This window comes from Eutrema salsugineum, unplaced genomic scaffold (assembly GCF_000478725.1).
Source record: "Eutrema salsugineum unplaced genomic scaffold, Eutsalg1_0 scaffold_1, whole genome shotgun sequence".
NCBI classification, from domain to species: domain Eukaryota; kingdom Viridiplantae; phylum Streptophyta; class Magnoliopsida; order Brassicales; family Brassicaceae; genus Eutrema; species Eutrema salsugineum.
The window spans coordinates 21389852-21416027 of NW_006256909.1; the positions used below are offsets into that span (position 1 = coordinate 21389852).

Here is a 26176-nt window from a genome sequence, read left to right on the forward strand (position 1 = left end):
CAGCCATATAACTACCAAGGTACGGGTTTTAACAATCAATTTGTACAACAGCAGGGAGTCACGACGAACCAGCTAGCTTCACAAATCGGTAGACTTGAACAGTCAATCCCACAGCTTGTTATGACGAACGAAAAAGCATCTACAGACATGAACGGGAAAGTGGACTGCATGTACAATGATCTGAATGGTAAGTTTGAATCTTTATCTTCGCACGTAAAAAAGTTAGATGTGCAAGTCGCCCAAACAGCTGACTCTATGAAGAGGCAAAGTGGAGTTCTTCCAGGAAGAGTTGAAGATAACCCTAAGAAGTTTTGCAACGCCATAACCACATTGCCCGAAGAAGAGGCCGGAACCGATGGAAAGAAAGAAGAAACCCCAATCTTTGTACCACTGTACAAGGATATCGATCCCAAGCAGCCACCGTTTAAGGTACCTGAACGATCACCGTTTCAAAGGCTTACCAAAGCCGATGATCCGGAACGTTTTGTTTTCCAGTGTTTCATTTCAGGAATCAAGTTTACAGACTGCTTGTGCGATTCCCGAGCCAATGTCAACATCATGTCTAAGACATTTGCCGAAAAATTGGGCATAAAAACCTTAAGGACATCGACAGTTAAGGTTATCTTTGGAGATTCATCTCAAAAAGATACTGAAGGGGCGATTCATGATCTACAAGTTCTAGTGGGAGATAAGATTGTTCCAGCAGATTTCCAAGTCCTGGAGATGGATAAAGACAAGGAGAGGCCACTCATTTTTGGGAGACCATTCCTAGCTACAGTAGGAGCAATAATCGATCACACAAACCGGCATGCTGTTTTCCTCAATGTGGACTGAAAAAGGTACTATCCTACTATCTTAGATGAATTTCCAAGCAAAGGAAACAGGCTAAAAGAGAAAGAAAAGGAGAAGCCGAAAGCTTTTGCAAAGATCAAGATCATCATTCCACCAGATGCAACAGAAACTAGTCCAGGAGCTGATCGAAAATACAAAAAGGGTTTTCAACAACATTAAAGTCCGAAAGAAGAATAAAGGGAAGAAGACGGCTCTTCAAGGAGAAGAAGTAAAACCTCCAGCAACCGGAAGTGATAAAGGCACATCAAGTGGAGTGCCATTCAAATCAGCCTGATTCCTCATGCTTACGTCGAGCTAAACGACTTAAAACAAAAGCGCTTAATGGAAGGCAACCCATTTAGGTACTCTTTCTTTTAGTTTTCTTTTCCTTTTTACAACTTATGCTTTCTTTTTCTTTTTAAATTTTAAGTATTTTATAAAACAAAAACACAAAAAATCAGAAAATTAGAAAAACCAAGAAGAAAAGGTAGGTTTTTAGCTGCTCGGCCCGGCAAAGACGAGAAGATTGGACAATAGGCCGCAGGAGGAAGAGCCGCGGTCGTGACCGTTCGACCCACGGCCAAGGGTGCATCGACCGCGGCGCCGAAAATGTGACCGCGGCCGAGCCCTCAGCCACCGCGGTCGCGCGTCTCCTGACCGCAGCCGTTGGTCGTTGAGGTGACACCGCGGATTTCTGCCGCTTCCCGGTGTTGCCTGATGTTTACCTGGTGATTTCCCGGTGTTGCCTGGTGTTTACCTGGTGATTTCCCGGTGTTTGCCTGGTCATTCCCGGTGATTCCCGGTGCTTCCCGAAATGTTCCCGGTAAAACCCGAAAAGATCCTCTGTAAGTTTTAAACTTTCCTAATGTGCAAACAAGAAAAGGTAAATTCCCGTAAACTTAAAAATTTCCAGAAATTTTCCGTTTTTGCTTCAAAAACGCTTTTTAAAGAAAAGAAACAAACTTTTTGGATCAAAACTCTTTCTTCTCTTCTCTTCCAAAAGACTTAGAGGTTTAGGAGAAAGAACACATTTTTCAATTCTTAAGCTTTTTAAGAGATTTTTGGCTCAAACCTCACTCTTTTTCAAAGCTGATTTCAATTCTGCCATCAATTCTCTCTTTCCAGCAAGGTATGAACCTCAAACTCACCATTCTTACTCGATTTTGAATTTAGGGTTTTCTTTAAAAACCCAAAATTTTGGTCTATTGATGGTGGAAATAGCTTAAGAATGATAGATTATCTATTTAGGTTATCTAAAAATCGATTTTAGCACCTAGCTTAAGAGAAATTGAGATTTTTGAAATTTGGGTTCTACATGCTTAATAAAAATCGAATTTGCAACAGAAAAATTGATGAATTTGATTTAGTCTTGTGTGATTAATGATTAGTATTGGGTAATCTTTAGAATTTACATGGAAATTGCTCATCAAAACAGATTTTTAGAAGATTTCTATGTTAAGAACATCAAAAATCTGAATTTAATCATGAACTACTTGATTTCTCTGATTTAAAACCGATTTTGTTTGCTCATGGTTTAAATTAATATATTTATGCTAGTATTAGTATAACAGATCTTAATGTGTTAAAATCAGCATCCAAATTCATTCTTTTTCCAAGAACCATTTTGTTTTGCAGAAAAATGGAACAAACCAGATCCCGAAGAAGCCGTCGCACTGGTGACAGCTCCAAGGACATTCCCAATGATGCTACTCTCGGAGAGTACATGCTAAACCAAGCCAGACCGAGAAGAAGAAGTTATGTGATGAGATTGCTCCAGCACTCAAGAGAAACACGAGCACCTCCCGAGCCACCACATATTCGATACATTGGGAGGGAGACAAACCCGAGAGTGGACTATGGAAGGCGTTTCAAGAAGCTGAACATCAAACCCACGCCTTGCATTGATTATCATACACTCGAGATGCTTGGAATCAGAGAGGATGTGATCTGGTACATCGATGCACTTAAGCTGAGACCCTACATGGAGATGAACCTTCCGACTTATCCTGACCTAGTCCGTGAGCTTTTAGCGACCATTACACTCCACCACACGAAGAGGAGGAACCCCAGAGCATCAGATGGCATCTTGTCATTCTCTATCCGCGGACAGCCTTATTCTCTCACCATTTCCGAGGTTTGTGAAGCTCTTAAGCTTCCATACACTGATGGCATTTACCTTAAAGATGAACCTGATCTTAACCTGTGGAGAGAGATGGGTCATGGAACCTATGACAGTGGGAGATCGAAGTCAGCCCTTCTTAGCCACCCAACAGTGAGAGTTGTGCACAAACTCTTAGCACACACGATCTTCTCTAGAGCAAACATGGGAGGTGTTTTGAAGACTGAGCTCATTACACTTCAAATTCCGTTTATGGATGACCCACGACTTGCTTGCTTTGCATGGATCATAGCGCAAAATATGGTAAAGGTGAAGCATGATTTACATGGTTGCTAGGACGCTACTCCAACTATCGGGAGTGCTATTACAGCGATACTACAGACTGTAGGATTCGATTTCTCATCTGACGAGCCACTTCCCGATGTCTGGTATGATCTACTTTATCTCTCTCGCGATCACACTATCTCTCGTGCCGCTTTCGATCCAGACAAGTTTGGTTACAAGTATTGCACTGGCAACGCGGAGCACCGAGTCCGCTTACCTTCAGTGTCTATCCCGAGATTGTGCAACGGAGGACGCCCACGATGGACTCCGGTATCCGATGATTTTCTGCCATCTGTACCTCGTCTACCATTCACCATTGGCCAATACATAGTGGCTAAGGCAAAGCGTGATGCAGCTGCAGCCCGTGTTCATTTTCAGCCATCTATTTCGACTGGCCACACCTCATCATCTACGTCATCACACACTCATTCCGATCTCGAGCGCAGAGTTGAGAGACAGGGACGACGCTTTGAGCGCGTTGTCACCTTCTTACAGGAGCAGCACCATTTCGCAGACAACACTTCGGATGATGAATGATTGATCAGCACTTCACTACCATCACGGTTCTATAATCATTTTCTTTTCCTTTATCTTATTTTATTTTATTTTGCTTTTATTCACCATCTTCTCACCAACTTTTTCATACTGGGGACAGTGTGATTTAAGTCTGGGGGAGGATGCCTATCCGTACTAATCATTTTCTTGCTTTTTTTTTTAAATTTCAAGTACCTTTTTAAATTTTAATATGTAACCTATTCGACATTAAGTATTTTTCAGGAATGTTTGACGCAAAACTATGATGATTTAGACCTGCACGCTTCTACACTATGCATGATAGCTCATTTGTGGTTAGCACTAAACTAGGCGGTAGCTAGAGTACTTGCACTACGAACTCCCACTAGAGGACTTCTATTCATGGAGATTCTTTCTGACAGGATATACTAGCTCATTTTATTTGGACTTAATATTGATATCTAATTTTCTCATCATTGATTTTAGGCAGGCATCGACATACACATCTAGGACGTCTTTTACCATCACTTTTACCACTATTTGTCGTCCTAGATGACCAGTTTATCTTTATCTGGTACCATACCCTAAACCCAAAACCCTTGTTTTCAATCCTCATGCATTCTCTCTTTAGTTTATATCAGCAGATATGTGCAAAAACGACGGAGAGAAGAGGAGCAACGCAGTTTTCAGTCACTCACAAAGGAGACTGAATGGAATTGGGAAGGAAGAGTATCAGAAACATAATAAAGCTTTACAAGACATATATTAACTGGTAAATTCGTGCTCTCTAAGACTCTATATCTAAAGGTGTTCCCTTTCTCTAAAAAAAAAAAAAAAAAAAAGAAAAAAACGTGAAAAGAGAAAAGGGAACAAAAAGCCTAATGAGTCTTAGATTGTCGAAATTTGTGGGGCAATGAGCAACCACTATTCGTTTAAGGAGCTATTGTTTTGAAAGATTTACAAAAATCTAAGTCTGGGGGAGTTTGGAGAGAACCTGAGGAAGAAGACCATGAATCTATGTCAAGAAGAAAGTGACTGAAAACTGTGGATACCAACAGCTTCACCATATCTTGCGGTTTTGCATAATATCCTGCATTCTCCAGATCTTCAGGTAACCCTTAAACACTTTAAGCCCTACCCCCGAAATAATCCTTCTTGACACCTAGCCTAGATTGCCTTGCCTAGATTTTCTTTGATGAGAACCACCGAGATTTTTAATGAATGTTAAGAGCTAGTTGACTGGAAGTTAGATCTTAGTGCATAGATTTCTGCATGACGGATTAACGGACTAGTTATGCCTGTATTGCTAGTGAGAATTTTCTAGGCTATTCCCGATTGATGCATACTGATTGATATTGGTCTAGAAGTTTGGTCTCTGAGATTTTGTTTAGTTCCTGCGTTTTCAAACCTCTCGCCGAGATTAGCCTTTGTTTTGTTTGAGGACAAACAAAAGACTAAGTCTGGGGGAGTTGATAACACCAGATTTTGACCATTTTTATGGATTATTTTAATATCTTTTACAGGTGTTTTTACTCCATTTTCAAAGGTTTTCAAAAGATTTCTATGTTTCCGGATTTTAAAAGACTTTTCAGGTAATTTGGGATAAAGAGGCACAAAATGGAACAAAAAGACTCTTTTGGATAAATGCAGACCGTCAGAACTCTCATGGAGAGACGAAGACCTTCTCACCGTCTGATCACCCTCAAAATTGGAAAACTTATAGAAGAATCAACCAGCTTTCAAATGCACTTGGTTTGGAGACATTCCAACAGTTGGATCTCAAGATATTCCATTAGCCCCGGAGCCACTCGAAGTCAGTCAGTAACTCACCCGACCGCGGCCAACAAGCTATTTGCCGCGGTCAGAAGCTTCCTGACCGCGGCCAACAAGCCAATTGCCGCGGTCACAGCACTCCCGACCGCGGCAATCAATCTCCGAGTTAAAGCCCACTTATCTGAAGCCCAACTGTTTTTCATTACTCTTATTAAAACCAATGATGATGTCGAACTCAGCCATGTCTGAGTAGATCCCGAGTTGGGCTTAGGGTTCCCGAAAGGGGCTCTCATAATCGATTAAGACATCTAGGTTTATAGATCTGGGATTTCGACCTGTTCTCTGTTTATTCTTGTTCTTATTGCATGTATGGTTGATTGATCACCTAGTATCTGATCTAGATAGTTAGTGTTGCGAAAGTTTTCATTAAGTATCAGCCCTAGAAAGAAACATGCGATTTTTCCGTAGGAGTGGAAACTACCTGCGGCGAGATCGTGAGTATTGACGAGTCTTGTGCAGCTCTTGCGTTCTCTCCCTTCCAGGGCCAGAGTGGAAACCTACTGGTCAGGGTTGCGAGAAACAGTTGGTTATGATCACGACAGTGACGTAGTCATACCGCCGTACTCTAGCTCTAGAACCCATATATCGTTATCTGTCAATCCCAATCTATCTACCTTAGTGTTAAAACCGATTATGATCCCTTAGAGTTCCCGAAAGCTCAGCGTTTTAGCCATAGTTTACAATTCCATCGATTTTTACTTACTTTTTAGACCTGCATTCAATTTTCTTAGTTCATTATTTACTTGCTTTATTTACCTTTCATGCGATATCTTACTTGCCCTATTAGCCTTTCATTCGATATTTGCCTATTCTAATTGCATTCCATTCGATTTTCTTACCTGCTTTTTAGGATAGATTTATTTGCTTTCTTTTGTTTTAGTTTAATTCGCAAGAAAAACAACCAACCTTTAAAACCAATTTAGTCTAGACATAAAGTTAAAAACCGTAGAAGAATACCAGGGCACACAAATCTCTGTGGATTCGATCCCTAAATACTACAACTGATTAGCTGTGCACTTGCGGCTTTCATTTGTTTTGTTAAGGGTAAAACTTGTTCCCTCACGTAGTTGACACGAACACATCACTCTCATGAAGGCATTAGCCTCTAGACTAATCAATTTTCAAACCAAATCATCATTTGTGAAATATGAATCAGTGAGCATTAAGAAACAGTTCTAATATGTCATTCATGCATTTAACAAATCATTCCCATGATGAAAAGGCATAAACCCTTAGCTTAGCTCATTCAAACATTTCATCAAACACCTTGTGGGTGGAGAAATGACTAAGGTCTAGATCAGAGTGATATGCAAAGATCTAGCATTAAGAGCAGCTAACTAATGAATGGAAATGATAATCTAGACCCTAAACATCACAAATCAAACATCTAAGCACCCTAATCTACATACCTAGAAGCTTAAAAGATGACTACTCACTAATCATGAAGAACACACCATTTCCTTTGCAAGAGGTGATGTTAATCATGATTAGAAGCAGAGATGAGATGATGAGATGATAAGAAACAGCCTTAAGATTATTAAATCTGCTGGATATCTCTTGATCAAACTCGTTTTTACACTAAGAAGGAGAGAAAAACAAAGAGAAAACAAATTAGAAGATAAGATCAAAGATTAGATAAAGGCTAACTAGGGTTTTAGTCTCTAAAAACTATTTATAGAAAAGGCATTGGGCCGGGTCATCCCCGGACAAACTGGGTACTGACCCGCCCTTTCTGGGTTGCTGGAGCCACCCCTCAATGATAGTAGGAATTTTTCAATCCTTGATCAATTCCTCAACTACTCATGTCATTGTAGCACTTGAGGTATCAATCCAAATGGAGAGATTCTAGACACTAGAACTATGAGGAGCTATCTTAATTCAAGTCTAATAAGCAGATGAGTTGGTAACAAGGTGATCTAAAAACATAAAGCAAACAAGAACAAGCAGTAATTAAGAATTAAACAAGCAAGAGAAACTAAACAAACACTCAAATTCAAATAAAGAGAAAGCTAAACCTCTAGATGTGATCATTGATCAGGGTGCTTTAAATGTGAATTCATGATGCTAAGCAAACAATGCAACACTTGCAATTCTTTAGTCTAGACTTCCAAATCAGATTAATTCATTCTCATGACAAAATCCCTTTGTTAATTACCAGTTCAAGACTAATTCCCATTAGATGAATATACAATCAACAAGCATAAGGTTCCAAGTCTAAAATGACCAGACAGCCTCTTTGTGCATCAAAATAAGAGCTAAGAAAGACTGAATCTTATACAGAAAGATAAAGCAAACATCACATGATCTCAAATTCCAATTAACATAGAACTCTAATCTAGATTAATCCTCTCATGAAGGCACTAACCTCTACACTAATCCATTTTCAAACCAAATCATCATTTGTGAAATATGAATCAATGAGCATTAAGAAACAGTTCTAATATGTCATTCATGCATTTAACAATCATTCCCATGATGAAAAAGGCATAAACCCTTAAGTTAGCTCATTCAAGCATTTCATCAAACACCTTGTGGATGGAGAAATGCCTAAGTTCTAGATCAAGCTTATAATGAGAGATCTAGCATTAGGATCAGCTAACTAAGGAAAGGATAAGAGAATCTAAGCTTAAACAATCATTAATCTACATCTAAGCACCCTAATCTACACACCTAGAAGCTTAAAAGAAGACTACTCACTAATCATGATGAACACACCATTTCCTTTGCAAGAGGTGATGTTAATCATGATTAGAAGCAAAGATAAGAAGATGAGATGATAAGAAACAGACTTAGATTGATTAAATCCTTGAGATATCTCTTAACAAACTCGTTTTTACACTAAAAAGGAAAGAAAACTAGAGAGAAAACCAAGCTCCCCCTTGGAAAAAACCCTAAAAAGCATATATAGTGTCTCTTGCGGACCGGGTCAGCCCAGGACAAACTGGGTCCTGACCCGGCTTTGATGGATAGTGGTGTGGTTTGCCACGGTCAGATGATGCTTGGCCAGATCGTGGCAAACTGACAGTGTCAAAGTTCTTGGACAGATTCTTCATGATCAAGGTTGCCATGGCTTTATTTATACCATGGCTAGTGGCCACGTCTCTTCTTTTCTGGGTTTGGGTGATAAACTTCTTGGATTGCCACGTTCTTGATCTGGACCGTTTCATGTTGGACGTGGCAAGGTGTTGATGATTCGGTGATTGCCACGGCCAAACATCAGGCCGTGTTTCAAGACCATGTCAAATCCCGACCATGACATTATGGGCGTGTCAAAGATCTTCATTGCATGCCGTGGTCTTGTTCAAGGCCGTGCTTCAAGACCATGTCAAATCCCAAGAGTTGTCATATTTTGCCACGGCCAAGCTCAGGCCATGGCATTATCACCGTGTCAAATCATGACACTTAGCACCTTATCTACTCTTAGACGTCTGGCTGATATGTATGTCTCTCGCCTTCCTTAACTCTCACCTCACGAATCCAAATCCAATGATTCGACCTGTTCTGGGACCGTGACTTTATCATCGCCAACTTTGATGAAGGGTTCGGGTTCAGATGACGTCGGCAAGGGCTCCGTTCTACTGGTTCTTTGATGCGCGTTGCTTTGGTCCTTTATCCGCTCCGAGACATGTACTGCTTCTTATCGCCGTAACGTTCAGCTCAAAACTCCAAATAGGACGATCTAAAGTGTTCTGGAAACTAGACTTGAATCTCTTGATTCTTTATGAAGACTCCGGAGGCTGAATCCTGGTGAACGCCCTCCTTCTCAGGTGATAAAATTGAGGGATTGTCGGCTCCATAACACTTGTCCAAGTCTGATGCACATAAGGTGATGGTCTCTCCATGTCTTTTGTCCCAATTGCTCCCAATTAGCTCCAAATGACCTGTAAACACTCCAAAAGTGCAAAACTCTCTAGGACCTAATGCAATTCTTAACTAAAGACAAAAGCAAAGACAAATATATGTAAAACTACCTAAATGTATGCATGAGACTCAATATTTGGACAAAAATGCAATCCTAAACATGACAAAATGTGAGTTTATCACTCGACATCTGAAGAAGTCCTGCACCAAGGGTCATACACCAGGGGGTCATGTGCTGGGTTGAAACTTTGATGAACACTTGAACAACATGCATGAAACTTGTCTTTGATCTGGTTAAAGCCTTGGAACGTGAAGAGAACTTGTTTGTGATCTGGGTTGGAGAGATGAGGATCTCAGCATGACACACCGAGGGGCTTGGTAGTCCAGGTTTGTGTTACATAGGGGTCCGGCATGTAAAACCTGAATTGACCAGCTTCTCTTCCGTTTAGTGTAATTTTCATCTTGTAACTCCAAATGACCTGAAACCAGTTTCATGAGAAAGATCACTCCTCCAGCTCAACCTTTGACAAAGAAACTATCGGCTCTTGGGAAGTGGAAGGTTCCCCGGAGGGCTCATCTTTGCAATGCATTGACACGATCAGAAAGAGGCTTCTAGACATGTGTCCATTCCGGAAACGTTATCTTCTTGCTCATAGCTCCAAATTGAATGATCTCAAACGTTCTGGAATTAGGACTCAAATATAATGAATCCTGATTAAGGCCCTGTAAACTGAATCAGTCTGAAAGTGCATCGTCCCTCAAAATCTTTGGAGCTCATCAGATCGGTTTAAAGTGGCGACGAGACAGGTGTGTCTTCCGGTGAGCTTAACTCTCTGCTTACTACTCCACATCCAATGATTCCAAGCGTTCTGGAAACTAGACTCAGTGCTCCAAAACTTCTATGAAGACCCCGTAAACCAGATTGGAAAGAAAGGCTTCCCAATAACGACGTCTTTGAGGCATATCGGGTTTCTCCAGAATGAGTGCGAGACATGTTCCTCTTCCGGTGCCCATATCTTTCGGCTCACTGCTCCAAATACCCTGATTCGAACTGTTTTGGGTTCTGGACTCAATTATCGCCAACTTTCAGGAAGACCGAGAAACTTTCCGGTAACATGATTTCTGAGATGTATCTGCACCCGATATTTTTGGCCGAGAAACTTAATCGCCAGTACGTGTTTTTGGCTGAGAGATCTACCCGCAGGAAGGATTTTGGCCGAGAATCTTCAACCATCAGTACTGCATTTTTCCGAGAAACTCAAAATTGCTCCACTACACCATTTTTGATCATTCAGCTCCATTTCTTCATCTGAATCACATCCTCCACTCCAAATAAGCTCCAAAAGCACCTGAATAACATTCCAAAACATGCAAAACTCTCTTGGACCTAATGCAATCTCCTGAGTCCTAAAACAATGCCTAAGGACCTAAAATGTATGCAAATAAGACATGATTTGGACTAAAATATGTACACTAAATGATGCAATTTTTGAATATATCAACTCCCCCACACTTATCCTTTGCTTGTCCTCAAGCAAAAAGAACAAATGAGAGAGAGAGGTTGAATGCATTGGGAGTTCACAATTCCTTTGGTGAGAGAAGCAACCATAAAGAGATTCAGATTCCAAGTTGCCAACTCTTCATGCAATGCAAGACTCTACTTTGATGCTCAAAATTCAACAGTAATCTCCACAAGCTCTTCTTATCACACGGCTCTTTGACATTCATTAAGTGTTTACCAAGTGAATCTAGTGATGCAAGTTCAAGTGAGAAATGCTTGGCTAAGGGTGAGGCTATGAGATGAAAATGATCCCATTCAAATGAAAATGCACAAGCAAGGTTCAAAGCAATTAAGGATCTCTCTATGATTGATCAAAGCTTCGGCAGAATGCTAAAGGTAAAGGGCAATGGGCACATACAAAAGCAAATCTCAGCTCACTTCCCTTACCTAAAGACACTCTAGCCCACACACTCTCACAATGAACCTCACAACTCTCTTTTCACTCACTTTCACCTCTCAAAAAGGGGTTTTCTTTTCTTTTAGACTCTCGGCTTGGGATGTTCCTTTCACACACAGCTCTTTTTTTCACAACTTTGGATATCTAACCTCTCACTTTCTCTTTTTAAAACACTTGAGCCGTTTTAGCCTTTTTTCCTTTCTTTTCTTTTCACTTAGAGGTTAGATACCTTCTTTTAGACACTTATAGCTTTCTTTCTTTTAAAAACACAAGACCCAAGACCGATTTCTTTTCTTTTCAAAACTTCACTTCTCATCACTCTCATTTTTACACTCTTTCTCTTTCCTCTCTCAAAGATCTTTTCTCTCAAAACTCTCACACAAAACGACCTCTCCCCCACACTTATTCACAGCCTAGACCTAATAGTTCTTGATGTTGGAACTAGACACTCATGAGACTTGCCCTTGTCGCTCTAAACATTACACTTTCTGTTAAGTTTGATCCAAGGTGGCCTCACAATGCACACACGAAATGCTTTTGGCTTGAAAGAAGGATGGGTTCAGGGTGTGGAGAACTGATGCAAATGCAGATTCAGCTACTTTAGCTAAGGAAAAGAGTGGTAAAAACGGGTTCTAGCTCAAGTATGTATATGAGAATCCACAATGCTCACTCAAACAATGCATCACAAGATAATTAAAAGTTAGGTTCAATGGTTTTCACTTATTAGAGCTGAGATCAAATTCAAACTTGTTTCACAAATACAAATCTTTTCAAGTCTCGCAGGCACAAAAGAATCAACAAGCCTGGAAATCCAAATTCTCAAAATGATGTTCTCTCAAGGAAAAAAATCTATCATTACTCCCGTGCAATGATGCAACCTATATGATGCAGCTAGACTCAATCCTAAAAATGTGAATGCAACTAGAATGAGCATTATTTTTGTGAAAATTTTTCTGATTTTTTGATTTTTCTGGTTTTTTTTATATGCACTTAAATGCAACTACATGAGACTTAAAATGCAAAAGAGAAAATAAGAACAGAGAAAACATGATTAGTAGACACTAAACCCCTCCCCCACACTTAAATAACACAGTCCCTTGTGTTATAAAAGCATAAGAGAGGAGAGAAAAGCAAAAGCATGAAAGATGCAAAATGAATAATGAAGAACAAGATGCATATGTACAAAGAGTTTGGAGTGTTACCAGCCTTGTTTTTGATGGAATGGAGGCGTTGACCATAGAGGAGGATGCTGGTGCTTTGAACCCTCTGCTTGGACTCAAGTCTCTCAAGCGTCCCTTTTTGTTCATGCTCGTGCGGGGACCCCTCTGCTTAGCCATGCCGAGGTAGTGATGCCGAGGGTGCCTTGTTTTTGGGTTGTTGCAAGGGCACCTCCATATTGGACTAAAGTACACCTCGGCTTGGACTCTCCCGAGGCATCACTCAGCACTTGGTCCCTGGAAGAGCAAACTTGAGACCTCGGTAATGATCATCATGAGGTGCCTGGCCTAGGTCTCAAGTTCACTGCTCCTTTAAATCATAAGGCCGCCAGCTTTAAACTCCTCTCTTCACTTGTTCCTTCAAACCATTGAGCAAGAACACTTTCTAGAACCTGAGATCACATAGGAAATCCATCAAACATTCTAAAAACACTAAAGAAGAGTATAAAAAGATAAATGTACAAGGATAAGCTTGGGGTGTCTCCCAAGAGAGCACTTTATTTAAAGTCACTAAGTTTTGACTTTGCAAAACTTTTCTTAGGTTGGGTGACGATGAGCACTGATGCTCTTGAGCATTTCAATTGTCTTGATCATGAGTGCTGAGGTCTGTTTCCTTTGAGTACCCTCAGACCCTTGTGCTTAAACCTCCACCTTGAGACCTTTTTGCATCAGCTCTTGAATTCCATCAGGATCCTTGTCAAAGATTTCCTTTGTGAGACCTGTCCTGAGTTCAGCAAATAACCCTGATTTCCCATTGCAATCCAGCTTATACTTTTTGGATCCATCATCACATTCTCAAGGAGTGAGAGTAAAATGTTGAGAAGAAAATTCAGGTTCAAGGTTCTTTTCTTTTGAATCAGATCTTTCACCTTTGCTGTTGATCATCTTTAGCTCACTAAGTGAAGGAGACCATGTGAAGAAGATATCTTCTAATCTCCCATCCTTATGACCATAGTTGATGTGGGCTTGTTCTCCTTTCTCCACAGCTGAAAGGGGTTGAATTCCTCCTAAAATGCCAACACTTCCCACATAATGCATCTCAAGCACCTTTGGCTCTTCTATCTCTTGAACAACTGATCCACAAAATTCATCTAAAGGAGGCTTAACAGGGTAAGAGACGTCCTTATCCACCTTTGTAAGCACCACTCTTTGAGTATCAAAGTCAATCCTTGCACCAGTTGTGTTAAGGAATGAAGTCCCAAGCAAAAGTGGAAGCTCATTTGTCTTTTTCATCTTCATGACTATGAAATCAGTTGGAACTATGCACTCACCAACCTTCAATGGATAGTTCTCTATCAGCCCATGAGGTTTCTTTGAGTAAGAATCGCCAAAAGTGATGGAAGAAGGATACTCCTTTAAGTTCTTGATCCCAAGTCTCTCCATCATGTTAGGAGACATCACATTTACACTTGAGCCTGAATTACACAAGGCATTCTGAACTCTGAACATCCCAAGAGTGCAGGAGATAGTAAATTTCCCTGGATTACCCAGCTTTGGGAGTGATGTAGGCTTTATCTTTGGTGAATCTAGGCTGGAGGCATCATCCTTTGGCTGTTCTTGAGCAACCGGCTGGTCCTTTGCTTCAACAGTCCCTGCATTGTTCCATTTCTCAACAAAAACACAGGCGGCTCCCCCACTTTCTTTCTCAATGTCCTCATTAAGATCATGTAACAAGCTCATAAATTCCTCTATAATGGCGTCCTCTTCGACAATGTTAGGGATGGACCCATCAGAGACATTACCATAAAGGAGGTGTTCAATATCTTGAACAGCAGCTGAGTGATCATCATCTGAGTAGATGGCATTGCAATAATCTTTGGGGTTTTTGAAAAGCTTTTCCAGGAAGAGAGACCAGAGTTTCTGAAGAGCAGATGACCTTGTTCTTTCTCAGAGTCTTAAGTTCAGAGCCTAGTGTCTCTATTTTAGAATTCAGGTCAAAACACTTAGAATCAAGCTTTTGTTGTCCTTTTAAGAGCTGTTGGAGAACAATACCGATATCAGGACCTTGCTGTGGCATAGATACCTGCTGAAACTGTGGCTGATCGAATCCAAGAGGTGGAGGCCTTTGTTGCTGAAAGCTGACTTGGTTTGTGAAGCTGTTCCTTTGTGCCTGAACAGCTGGTGGCTGATAAGATTGTTGACCGTGGAAGTTGCCTTGGTACTGATTCTTTTGAGCAAAGCCTTGAGGAGGGTACCCTTGAAGCTTATTCTGGTTCCCAATGAAGTGCAACTTCTCTTGAGTAAGACCAGCTTCATTGACATTAGTAAAGCAACTCTTCTCTTCAACCACATAGTTTATAGGTAGCTGTGTGGTCATTACCAGCTTTGCAAACTTAACTTTGAACTCCTCTAGATCCTTCTCCAGCTCTTGTTTGTTTACTAGAACCTTCTCCTCTATAACTTCGGTCATAGTCTTCCCCATAAGTGTCTTGGCTCATTGCTAGGATCTCAACAAGTTCCATAGCTGAATTGATTTCTTTTGCCAAAAAATTTCCATTTGATGCTGTGTCCAACTGAGTCCTGATCTTGGGCACAGCTCCTCTATACAAAGTGCTAAGGAGAGAGGCTTCTGAAAAGCCATGATGTGGGCACTGAGTTGTATAGCTTCCAAACCTGTCCCAAGCTTCTCCAAAAGTCTCATTAGAATGCTGAGTGAAGCTTGAAATCTTGTTCCTTAGCTTGGCTGTTCGAGAAGTTGAGAAGAATTTAGACAAGAATGCTAACTTGCATTGTTGCCAAGTCTGTATTGAACCTCTAGGTAAGTTCTTCTCCCATTGGTGTGCCTTGTCTCCTAAACTGAATGGGAACAATCTGAGCTTGAAGCTGTCTTCAGATACACCAATGATCTTAGTTAGATCACAAACCCTGTCAAATTGATCCTAATGCTCCAAAGGGTCCTCCATTGGCAAGCCATGGAACTTAGAGTTCTGCACCCTGTTGAGCAAAGAAGCCTTCACTTCAAAATTATTGTTTTGAACCGGTGGTGCTTGAATCACTGCTCAGTATTGGTGTGTATTGGCTCGGTCATTATCTCCTACATAGATCAGTGGAGGCTCTTGACGCCGGTTGATTAACCTGAGGCCCGTCTTTGTTCTGATTACCCTGAGCTTGTCCCTGATGGACTTGATCATGTGGAACCTGATTTCTGTTCCCATTAGCTCCAATACCAGCTCCTTGACCGTGAGCAGCTTCTTGAGCCTGGTGCGCAATCCCAACTTGCTGATCCATTACCAATCTTTCCAAGTAAGCAGCGCTTTCTCTTTGTCTTCTTGCTTGAGCTCTTGTGATCATACATCTGAAAACAAACACAGAACTTAAAAGGGAATCAGTAAAAAAAACTAAACTTGATCTTCAAAACTATATCAGAAACTAATGCTAACAATCCCCACATAATATGGCAACGGCGCCAATTGATAACTAGAGTTTTTAGGCTCTTAAAAGTGTTATCAATCCCATTGTCAAAGTAGTATAGAGGGTGTCAATCCTTATGTGTGGTAGTTAAGCACTAGTTTGTAAGATAAGTTCTTAAGTCAAGTGATCAAAGATGTTTTTGGTAACAAGTAACAAAGTAAGCATAAACAAGAAACAATTAAGCAATGATCAATGAACTAAAACAAGCAAGCTGCAAACGATGATGATGATTAATCAAATGATAAAAGATAAACCTCTAGATGTGATCATTGATTAGGGTGCTATCAATGTTGATTCATGATGCTAAGAACATAATGCAATACTTGTTACTCTTTAGTCTAGACTTCAGAGATAGATTAACTCATTCCCATGACAATAATCCATTTGCAAACCGCTTAATCAAGATTTATTCACCTTAAGCAAGATCAAGCAATCAACAAGCATAGAGTATGAAGTCTAATTATGACCAAACGGTTTCTACTTAAGAGAGGAACGAATCTTACACAGAAAGAAGCAACAAGTATTCACATGATCTCAAAACAAATTAACTTAGAACGCTAAACTAGACTAATCCTCTCATGAAGGCATTAACTCTACACTAATCCATTTTCAATCCAAATCATCATTTGTGAAATACTAATCAGTGAGCATTAAGGAACAGTTCTAATATGTCATTCATGCATTTAACAAATCATTCTCATGATGAAAAAGCCATAAACCCTTAGCTTAGCTCATTCAGACATTTCATCAAACACCTTGTGGGTGGAGAAATGACTAAGGTCTAGATTAGAGTGATATGAAAAGATCTAGCATTAAGTGCAGCTAACTAATGAAAGGAAATGAGAATCTAGACCCTAAACATCACAAATCAAACATCTAAACACCCTAACCTACACACCTAGAAGCTTAAAAGATGACTACTCACTAATCATGATGAACACACCATTTCCTTTGCAAGAGGTGATGTTAATCATGATTCGAAGCAGAGATGAGATGATGAGATGATAAGAAACAGCCTTAAGTTGATTAAATCTGCTGGATATCTCTTGATCAAACTCGTTTTTACACTAAGAAGGAGAGAAAAACAAAGAGAAAACAAATTAAAAGATAAGATCAAGGATTAGATAAAGGCTAACTAGGGTTTTAGTCTCGAAAAACTATTTATAGAAAAGGCAATGGACCGGGTAAGCCCAGGAAAAACTGGGTACTGACCCGTCCTTTCTGGGTTGCTGGAGCCACCCCTCGACGTCTGAAGAAGTCCCACACCGAGGGTCATACACCATGGGGTCATGTGTTGGGTTGAAACTTTGATGAACACTTGAAGAACATGCATGAAACTTGTCTTTGATCTGGTTAAAGCCTTGGAACGTGAAGAGAACTTGTTTGTGATCTGGGTTGGAGAGATGAGGATCTCGGCATGACACACCGAGGGGCTTGGTAGTCGAGGTTTGTGTTACATAGGGGTCTGACATGTAAAGCCGAGGGGTTCACACCAAGGTCAACTTCAACACTTAGTCGTTTTGGGATAATTTTGGTCATAAAGGGAGACTTGGTGTTGAAAGACCGAGGTGGTACCTTGAGGTTTATGCTAAAAGCTTCGTAAACATGCCTCCTCGTCATAGCAAGTCGTGGTATTCATATCGAGGCAGGACACAACAGTTAGCATACAGTCGCATCTCTTAAAATCCGAATTGACCAGCTTCTCTACCGTATTGTGTAACTTTCAGTTCGTAACTCCAAATGACCTGAAACCAGTTTCATGAGAAATATCACTCATCCAGATCAAACTTTGGTGAAGAAACTATCGGCGCTTGGGAAGTGGAAGGTTCTAGACATGTCTCCATTCCGGAAACGTTATCTTCTTGCTCATAGATCCAAATTTAATGATCTCAAACGTTCTGGAATGAAGAGTCAAATATCTGGAATCTTGATGACGGCCCTGTAAACTGAATCTGTCTGGAAGTCCATCGTCCCTCGTAATCTTTGGAGCTCATCGGATCGGTTTAAAGTGGCGATGAGACAGGTGTGTCTTCCGGTGAGCTTAACTCTCTGCTTACTACTCCAAATCCAACGATTAAAAGCGGTCTGGAAACTAGACTCAGTGGTCTAAAACTTCTATAAAGACCCCGTAAACCAGATCCGAAAGGAAGGCTTCCCAGTAACGACGTCTTTGAGGCGTATCGGGTTTCTCCAGAATGAGTGCGAGACATGTTCGTCTTCCGGTGGCCATATCTTCTTGGCTCACTGCTCCAAATGCCCTGATTTGAACTGTTTTGGGTTCTTGACTCAATTATCGCCAACTTTCATGAAGACCCCGACAGCTGAATCCGACGGAAAAACCTTCCGGTAACGTGATTTCTGAGATGTTCTGTGATCGCCTCGTTCCTCTTGCCCTGCTCCTCGATCCATGTTCTTCACAGTAGTTGTCGTCGTGTTCGCCTGATGAGCATCCTTCTCCATGTTGTGGTCGTTGTTGTTGTTGTTGTTTCCAGGTGCGTCGGTCACCATGTTCCTCAGATCTCAAGTTCGATGAATTTTTCGTAAAAAAATTTTGATTCCCCACAGTAGGCGCCAAATTGTGTGAACCAAAACTCGCACAATCAAAACTTGTAAAGAAACTTAGATGGATCCAAAATCTCTAGGGTTTTCTCGCAAGAGCACAAGATCAAAATAATGTTTTATTGCTGTGAAAGTGTTTAGTCTTATTGCTTAGGGTTGCAAAAGTTGCCTAATGAATTTTTTACAGCGACTATTGATGTGGGTGCAGTGGGAAACTACAAGTTTTACCCTAAACAAGGCTGCAAGTGCACACCAAATGCAGTAGTACTTAGGGATCAAATTGACATGGATTTGTGTGTTGAGGACTCCTGACTGATGCTAAAAACAATTGTAGACCTAATCAGATTAAAATGGGGTTTTGGATCTAAATAACTAAGCAAGAAATTAAAAAGCTTGAAAAATCGATTGAAAACTATATGAAAAACGGCGCTGGGTTTAGGGTTCTTCTCTAGGGTTCATGATCTATGACACATGGAATCTAGGTAAGGGTTTTCTATGATTCTGAAACTAGGATAGACACTAATCATCTAATCACTTAATCTCGGCAATTAATTCTCGCCCTCATGCCGATATAAGATCATGTATTTCATATCGGAATCCATCTCGGCTTACGTAACCTCTGTAGGTAGCTTTCGTCTGGTACGACGGGGACGACCATAAGATGCAGTTCTGGTAACCCAGATACAACACTCTCGTGGCTTGGATTCAACCTTGGATCGGACTCGAGGTGATCAATCAAGAGAACTGCTTTGAGATTGGGATGAATGGGAGAATCATTAAAAAAATTGAAATCCTTTAACCTAAACATAGATGTCATTCAAACATGGGATCCCCTTTGATGGTCCCTTAACCCAACATGGTGAATACTCAGACATGGCTGAGCTTGACATCATCATTGGTTTAAGAATGAAAAAAAAATTGCAGAAAAACTTCTCTTATTGAAAACAGTGTTTGGAGTGAAAAGCTTCTACAAATGTGATATATTCATAACATGCATCATTTAGTGTACATATTTAAGTCCAAATCATGTCACATTTGCATACATTTTGGGTCTTTAAGCATTAATTTAGGACTTAGGAACTTGCATTAGGTCCATGGGAGTTTTGCATGGTTTGGAGTGTTAAACACGTTTATTTGGAGTTTATTTGGAGTGGAAGAAGTGGACCAGGTGGAGAAATGGTGTTCAAATGATCAAAAATTGTGAAAAAAAGGATTTTGGGGTCTCTCGGCAAAACACTGAAACGCTGGTAGACGTTTCTTAACAAAAATTTATACTGCAGCAAAGACTTCTCAGCCAAAACACGTACTGCATGCTTATGCCTCGGCCAAAAATCTCATGTGCTAATACATTTCAAAGATTGCATTACCAGAAGGTTTTTCGGACCGATTCAGCTTCCAAGGTCTTCAGCAAAGATCAATAGAATCGAGTAGAGGTTCCAGAACAGTTGGAATCAATGCATTTAGAGTAGTGAACTGAAAGATATGGCCAACAAAAGACAAAGCTGTCTCTCATTCATTTTTGCATCAAAGTTTGAGATCATTGAGTCTAGTTTCCAGCCCGCTTAGAATCAGGAGACTCGGAATTGTGAGCTCGAAGATATTGCAATCGGAAGAAGGACATGTCAAGAAGCCAATTTAGACCCGTGCAATGCACTTCAAAGATCAGCCCTCCGGGAACCCTTGCTCTCCCCGGATGCACTTTTTATCTTCAGAAATGTTCTAAGTAACTGAATTATCTTTCCTCTATAGTTTTAATCAGGTCATTTGGACCAGTATACTAGAAGTTATGTTGCCGCAAACGCAAAGTGTTCTGAGAAACAGGAAATGCTGCGACATGGGAGTACGACTTGATTTACTCGTAGCAGCATAAGGTTTAACCTCTGAGATCAAGCTGCAACATGGCTGTGCGGTAAGGCAGTTCGGACCAGGGTAGAGACTTCCAGAATCAAATTTGGCTAAGTCCACAAGGTTGTGCGACTTTAGAGTGCGAGTTGGACTTGAAGTGGAACCATCTAGCACATGTGTTCGCAAATGAGACCAACTTGGGTGTGCAATTTGGGCAGGGGCGTGACCATCTCGCAAATCAGTCACAAGACCCAACTGAACCAGGTCAGTACCCAGTTTTTCCTAGGCTGACCCGGCCCAAAACACTTAGTAGAAATAGTTTTTGGGAGAAAAACCCTAGACATCTTTCATTCCCTTTTGTGTTTTCTTTTCCTCTTTAGTCAAAAACGAGTTTGTTAAGAGACATCTGAAGGATTTAATCAATCTAAAGCTGTTTCTTATCATCTCTTCTTCTTATTTTTGCTTCTAATCATGATTAACATCACCTCTTGTAAAAGAAATGGTGTGTTCATCATGATTAGTGAGTAGTCTTCTTTTAAGATTCTAGGTGTATAGATTACGGTGCTTAGATGTTTTATTAATGATGTTTAGGTCCTAGATTCTCATTTCTGTTCTTTAGTTAGCTGCTCCTAATGCCAGATTTCCTTGAGAAGATCAAATCTAGGTTCATAGACATTTCATGAACCAAAAGTGTTTGATGAAATGCGTGAATGAGCTAACTTAAGGGTTTATGTTTTGAATGCCATAGGAATGTTTGTTTGAAGCATAAATGACATGTTACAACTGTTTATTAATGCATATTGATCATCATTACCACTAATGAGAATTAGGTTTAAATGCTGATTGATATAATGATCATTCTCTTTGGAAAGAAATGATCTTGCTTTGAGTTCTAAGTTGATTGGATTTTGAGATCATGTGATGCTTGCTTTATATTTCTGTATAAGATTCAGTCTAACTTAGCTCTTATTTTGATGCACAAAGAGGCTGTTTGGTCATATTAGGCTTGGAACCTTATGGTTGTTAATTTCTTATTCATCTAATGAGAATTAGTTTTGATTTGGTTACAAAGGGATTTTTATCATGGGAATGAATTAATCTGAATTGGAAGTCTAGACTAAAGAATTGCAAGTGTTGCATTATTTGCTTAGCATTATGAATTAAACATTGAAAGCATCCTGATCAATGATGACATCTAGAGGTTTAGCTTTATCTTTATTTGAATTTGAATCTTTGCTTTGTTTCTCTTGTTTGCTTGTTTTATTCTTAATTACTGCTTACTTATTGTTGTTTTATGTTTTTAGATCACTGAATCACCAACTTGTTTATTTAGACTTGGATTAAGAATTGATCCTCATAGTTATAGTATCTAGATAATCTCCATTTGGATTGACCCTCAAGTGCTACAACAAAAGAGGTTAATTAACCTTGGTAGGCTAAGAACCTACTATCAAAATGCATAAAAGTAAAACCTAAAAACTATGCTGAAGTTCTCTCTCAAAGAGATCAAAGAGGCTTGGTTACGAAAGACATAAAAATGAGTATTTATAGTGTTTCTCCTCTACTGGGCATCTAGGACTTGTAAAATGAGTGCAGAAAGTGTCATAGGCCTTAGTTGGGCTACTGAGGCTTGGACACAGGTCCACCGCGGGTGGAGGGGGCTGAGCCGCGGTGGGGAGAAGCTTTTTCGCGGGTGAAAGCTCATGTCCCTTCCTGGACTGTGTTGATTGGCCTTCAGTGCATTGATGATATCTTGATATGTCTATATTTTAAATCATTTAGATTGCATTTTAGAGTCCTCATCATGTGTTTTCCCATGAAAATTGAGTCTTTAGGCATCAAAATAGGATTTAGGGCTTGCATTAGGTCCCAAAGAGTTTTGCATGTTTTGAAGTCTTTATCAGGTGCTTTGGGAGCCATTTGGAGCTTAATAAGAGGAGCAGAAAAGAAAACGGTGAAGAAAAAGGTCAAAAATGGTGAAAACCGCTTGGAGGAATTTCTCGGGCAAAACTCGTACCGGCTGGACAGAAACCTCGGTCAAAAAGCTTACCGGACGCTCATTATCGGCCAAAACCCTTACCCATCGACCAAAATCGACCAAAGACGAGTATCGGTGCAAATTACCACGGGTTAAGTTTTTGGCCGAGGCGAGAGAATTTTACGGCTAAAAAGCTTACCGCGGTACATAGCCCTCGGTCATTTTCCTTACCGCGGGAAGCTTTTCTCGACCAAAACCTGTCCTTGCCCGCGCATTTCAAAGATCAGCAATCCGGGAACCTTCCGGTCCGAATCAGTTGGCGGGGTCTTCATTAAAGTTGGAGATAATCAAACAAAGATTCCTCAACAGTTGGAATCATCCAATTCGGACCAGTGAGGAGAAAGATACGGCTTCTGGAGGATGCACCAGCATTACGCGTACCCAAGAACCGAACAGCGGATTTCAAAGATCACGACGGACGGAGCCTTTCCGGTCCGAACCAGCTTTCCCGGTCTTCAGCAAAGTTTGAGATCTGTGAATAAAATTTCCGGAACGCTTAGAATCACTCAATTCGGAGCAATGGTTTGAAAGATAAGGTCTCCGGAGTTCACATCGGTCCAAAGGCTTATTTTCCGGTGATTCCAATGCGGTGCAAAGATGTGAAATCCAGGAAGCCTTCCACTTCCCAAGCTCCGACGATCTCTTCACCAAAGTTCTAGCTTATTGAATCTTGACTATGGAACTGGTCTCAGAACGATTGGAGTCGTGTGTTGAAAGTTACTGCTTCCGGAAGGCAATATGGTCGATACGAGCCTAAACGAGTTGCGATACGTGCTAAGTATTTTCTCAGGCCTCGGCATCATTACCTCGACATTGCTCAGGTCAAGGCTCATATCTCGGGAGTATTTTGGACTAGATCTCGTGCCGATGCCTCGGTATATTGGGATCAAGGCATGCACACGTAAGAAATGAAGCTGGAAACGACTAAGTGTTGAACGTGCACCTCGGTGTAATGGCCTCGGCGTGCATGCCGGACTCTGTTCTCCCGAACCCCTCGACTACCAAGCCCCGCTACATTTTATGGCGAGGTTCCTTGTCACTAACCCAGAATCAAGAACAGGACGGCTCAAGAACACACACGTGAAGATGGATCAAAGACTAGGGTTCATGCGTGTTCTTGACGTGTTCTTCACGAGATCATCATTCGGATCCTGACTCACGTGCACTCCTGGACATAAAGACCTCGGCTTCACTCTCCGACACACCGTGGCACTCACCCATCAACCCAAGAAGGCGGCTCAGTACCCGGTTTGTTCCGGGCTGACCCGCGACACTTTCCCTTTTGCTATAAATACATTTTAGGACCAAAAACCTAATCATCTTATCTCTTATCTTCTTTTAGCCTTAAGAACTGGCCTCTTTTTTGAAACTTGATTAATCTAATCCGATATTTCGTTTTTGCATCAGAATCTTGTTCTTTGTTTATTTCTTTTTATCATCCAGCATTAAACTCCTTATCATGACTAGCTACACGTCTTGCAAAGGACTTAGTGAGCTCGTTATGATCAGTGAGTAGTCGTTTAAGCGGCTTTAGATAGGTAGATTAGGGTGCTTTCAAGATAGATTAATGGGTTTAGGTGTCTAGTCTTGCATGTTTCATTCCTTAACCGACGAGATCTCTAGGCTGGATCCAAGCACATAACTTGAGGTTCAGATCTGAGACATATCTCGCATCAAAAGTGTTTGTAGAAATGTCTGAACCACTCGGTTAAGGGTTTTAGAGTCTTTCATCGCGAGAGTGATAGTTTGTTCTCTTAAATGACATTTTTGAACTGAATCTTATTGCTGACTGATTCGTGCTTCTCAAAAGGGATTTTGGTATGAAAGAGGATCAGTTTAGATGTTTAATACTTTCATGAGAAGATTATGCCTTGAGTTCAAAGTCAAATGAAATCGCTTGATAAAATGATTCATTAACCCATTAGTTTAGCTTGGAAGCACCCGAGTCAAGTATCCTGTCTAAAGCTTCTGCCTTTATCGTATATTATCATCATCCGAACCATTTGCTTGTTATTTGCATCTTCACTTAGTTTAAATCTCATCATTTGTTTCATTTGCATGCTCATTTACTTGTTAAATAGTTTAGTTAAAACCCTTATCATTCTCTCTTGACTTAAGATCACAAGTAACATAGATTAGTGTCTCCACTACAAGTTTGGTTTGATAACCCCTTGTACTACAAGGACAGGGGTATTGATAACCTCTTTAAAGAGTGAAAACTCTTAGTTATCAATTGGCGCCGTTGCCAACTTGTGGGAACATTATTCTCTTATTTGTTCTTAAGATCAAGACGTTACTTTCTTTTGTTTTACTAACTCTTTTGCAAGTTCTTGTTTTGATTTCAGGTGCATGAAAACCAGGTCTCGTAGCACAGAACCGCCTTTACCATACGACAATAACATCAACAGGATTGAGAGGCGAGCTCGCGAGAGAGAACGGCACTTTGAACGACTTGGAATGGCAGAACAGCAAAGGATCGAGCAAAAGGCTCAGGAAGCCGAGCACCAGGCTCAGGCTAATCAGGCGCAGGCAGGAAGAAATGAACAACAAGCCTATGTTAACCAACAACAGGCTCAAAGAAACGAGAGGCTTGCTCAGCAAAACCAACAACAAGCTAATAGAAACGAGCAACAAGCCCACCATGTTCATTCAGAGACAACCTCCTCCGGTCTTTGTTGGAGAAAATGACCGAGCTAATGCGCACCAATATCGAGCCGGGATTCAAGCTCCACCGGTTCAGAATAACAACTTTGAAGTTAAAGCTTCCCTGCTCAATATGGTGCAGAACTCGAAGTTTCACGGTCTAGCCGGAGAAGATCCTCTCAAGCATCTAGATCAGTTTGATCGAGTTTGCGACTTAACCAAGATCAATGGCGTCTCGGAAGATAGCTTCAAGCTACGTTTGTTTCCTTTCAGCCTCGGTGATAAAGCTCACCAGTGGGAAAAGAACCTCCCGAGGGGTTCTATACAAACATGGGAGCAGTGCAAACTGGCGTTCTTATCAAAGTTCTTTTCCACATCACGCACGGCTAAGCTCAGGAATCAGATCTCAAGTTTCACGCAACACAACAACGAGAGCTTTAGTGAGGCTTGGGAACGGTTTAGAAGCTATACTAACCAATGCCCGCACCACGGCTTCTCAGAGGCATCCCTCTTAAGTACTTTATACCGAGGTGCACTCCCCAAGATCAGAAACCAACTCGATACAGCTTCAAATTGAAATTTTCTTGGGAAAGAGATCAATGAGGCAATGGAACTCGTAGAAAACCTAGCCATGTCTAACGACACGTATGGAGAAGACTTTGATAGAGCAAACCGTTCAGAGGGATCTAGTGATGAACAGCGTATGAAGAAGGATATAGGAGAGCTTCAGAGCAAGCTTGACAAAGTTTTAATGGCGACTCAAAAGCCAATACACTTTGTAGGCGAGTTTGATGAGCAAGGGCCAAGTTTTGACAATGTTAATGAAGATGGTCTAACCCAAGAGGAGCTGAACTACATAGGGAATCAGCAGAGGTATCAGCGGTTAAACAACTACAGCAATAACTCAAACCTCTCTTATAGAAACCCGAATGTAGCTAACCCTCAAGACCAGGTGTACCCTGCACAGCAACAACAACAAAGCTATGCTCAAAAAGCTCCTTTTCAGAATACCTTTCAACCCAAG

At 40.8% G+C, this 26176-nt stretch overlaps 2 non-coding genes across 2 annotated transcripts; one reads left to right on the forward strand and one right to left on the reverse strand.

The window, feature by feature from the left end:
- The first annotated feature begins 15230 nt into the window (after positions 1 to 15230).
- On the forward strand, positions 15231 to 15337 carry LOC112082488. Its single transcript, XR_002897162.1, has one exon. It is a non-coding gene; the product is annotated as a small nucleolar RNA R71 (small nucleolar RNA).
- Positions 15338 to 25540: 10203 nt separating this feature from the next.
- On the reverse strand, positions 25541 to 25647 carry LOC112082591. The gene has a single exon (XR_002897257.1). It is a non-coding gene; the product is annotated as a small nucleolar RNA R71 (small nucleolar RNA).
- Between the last annotated feature and the right edge of the window lie 529 nt (positions 25648 to 26176).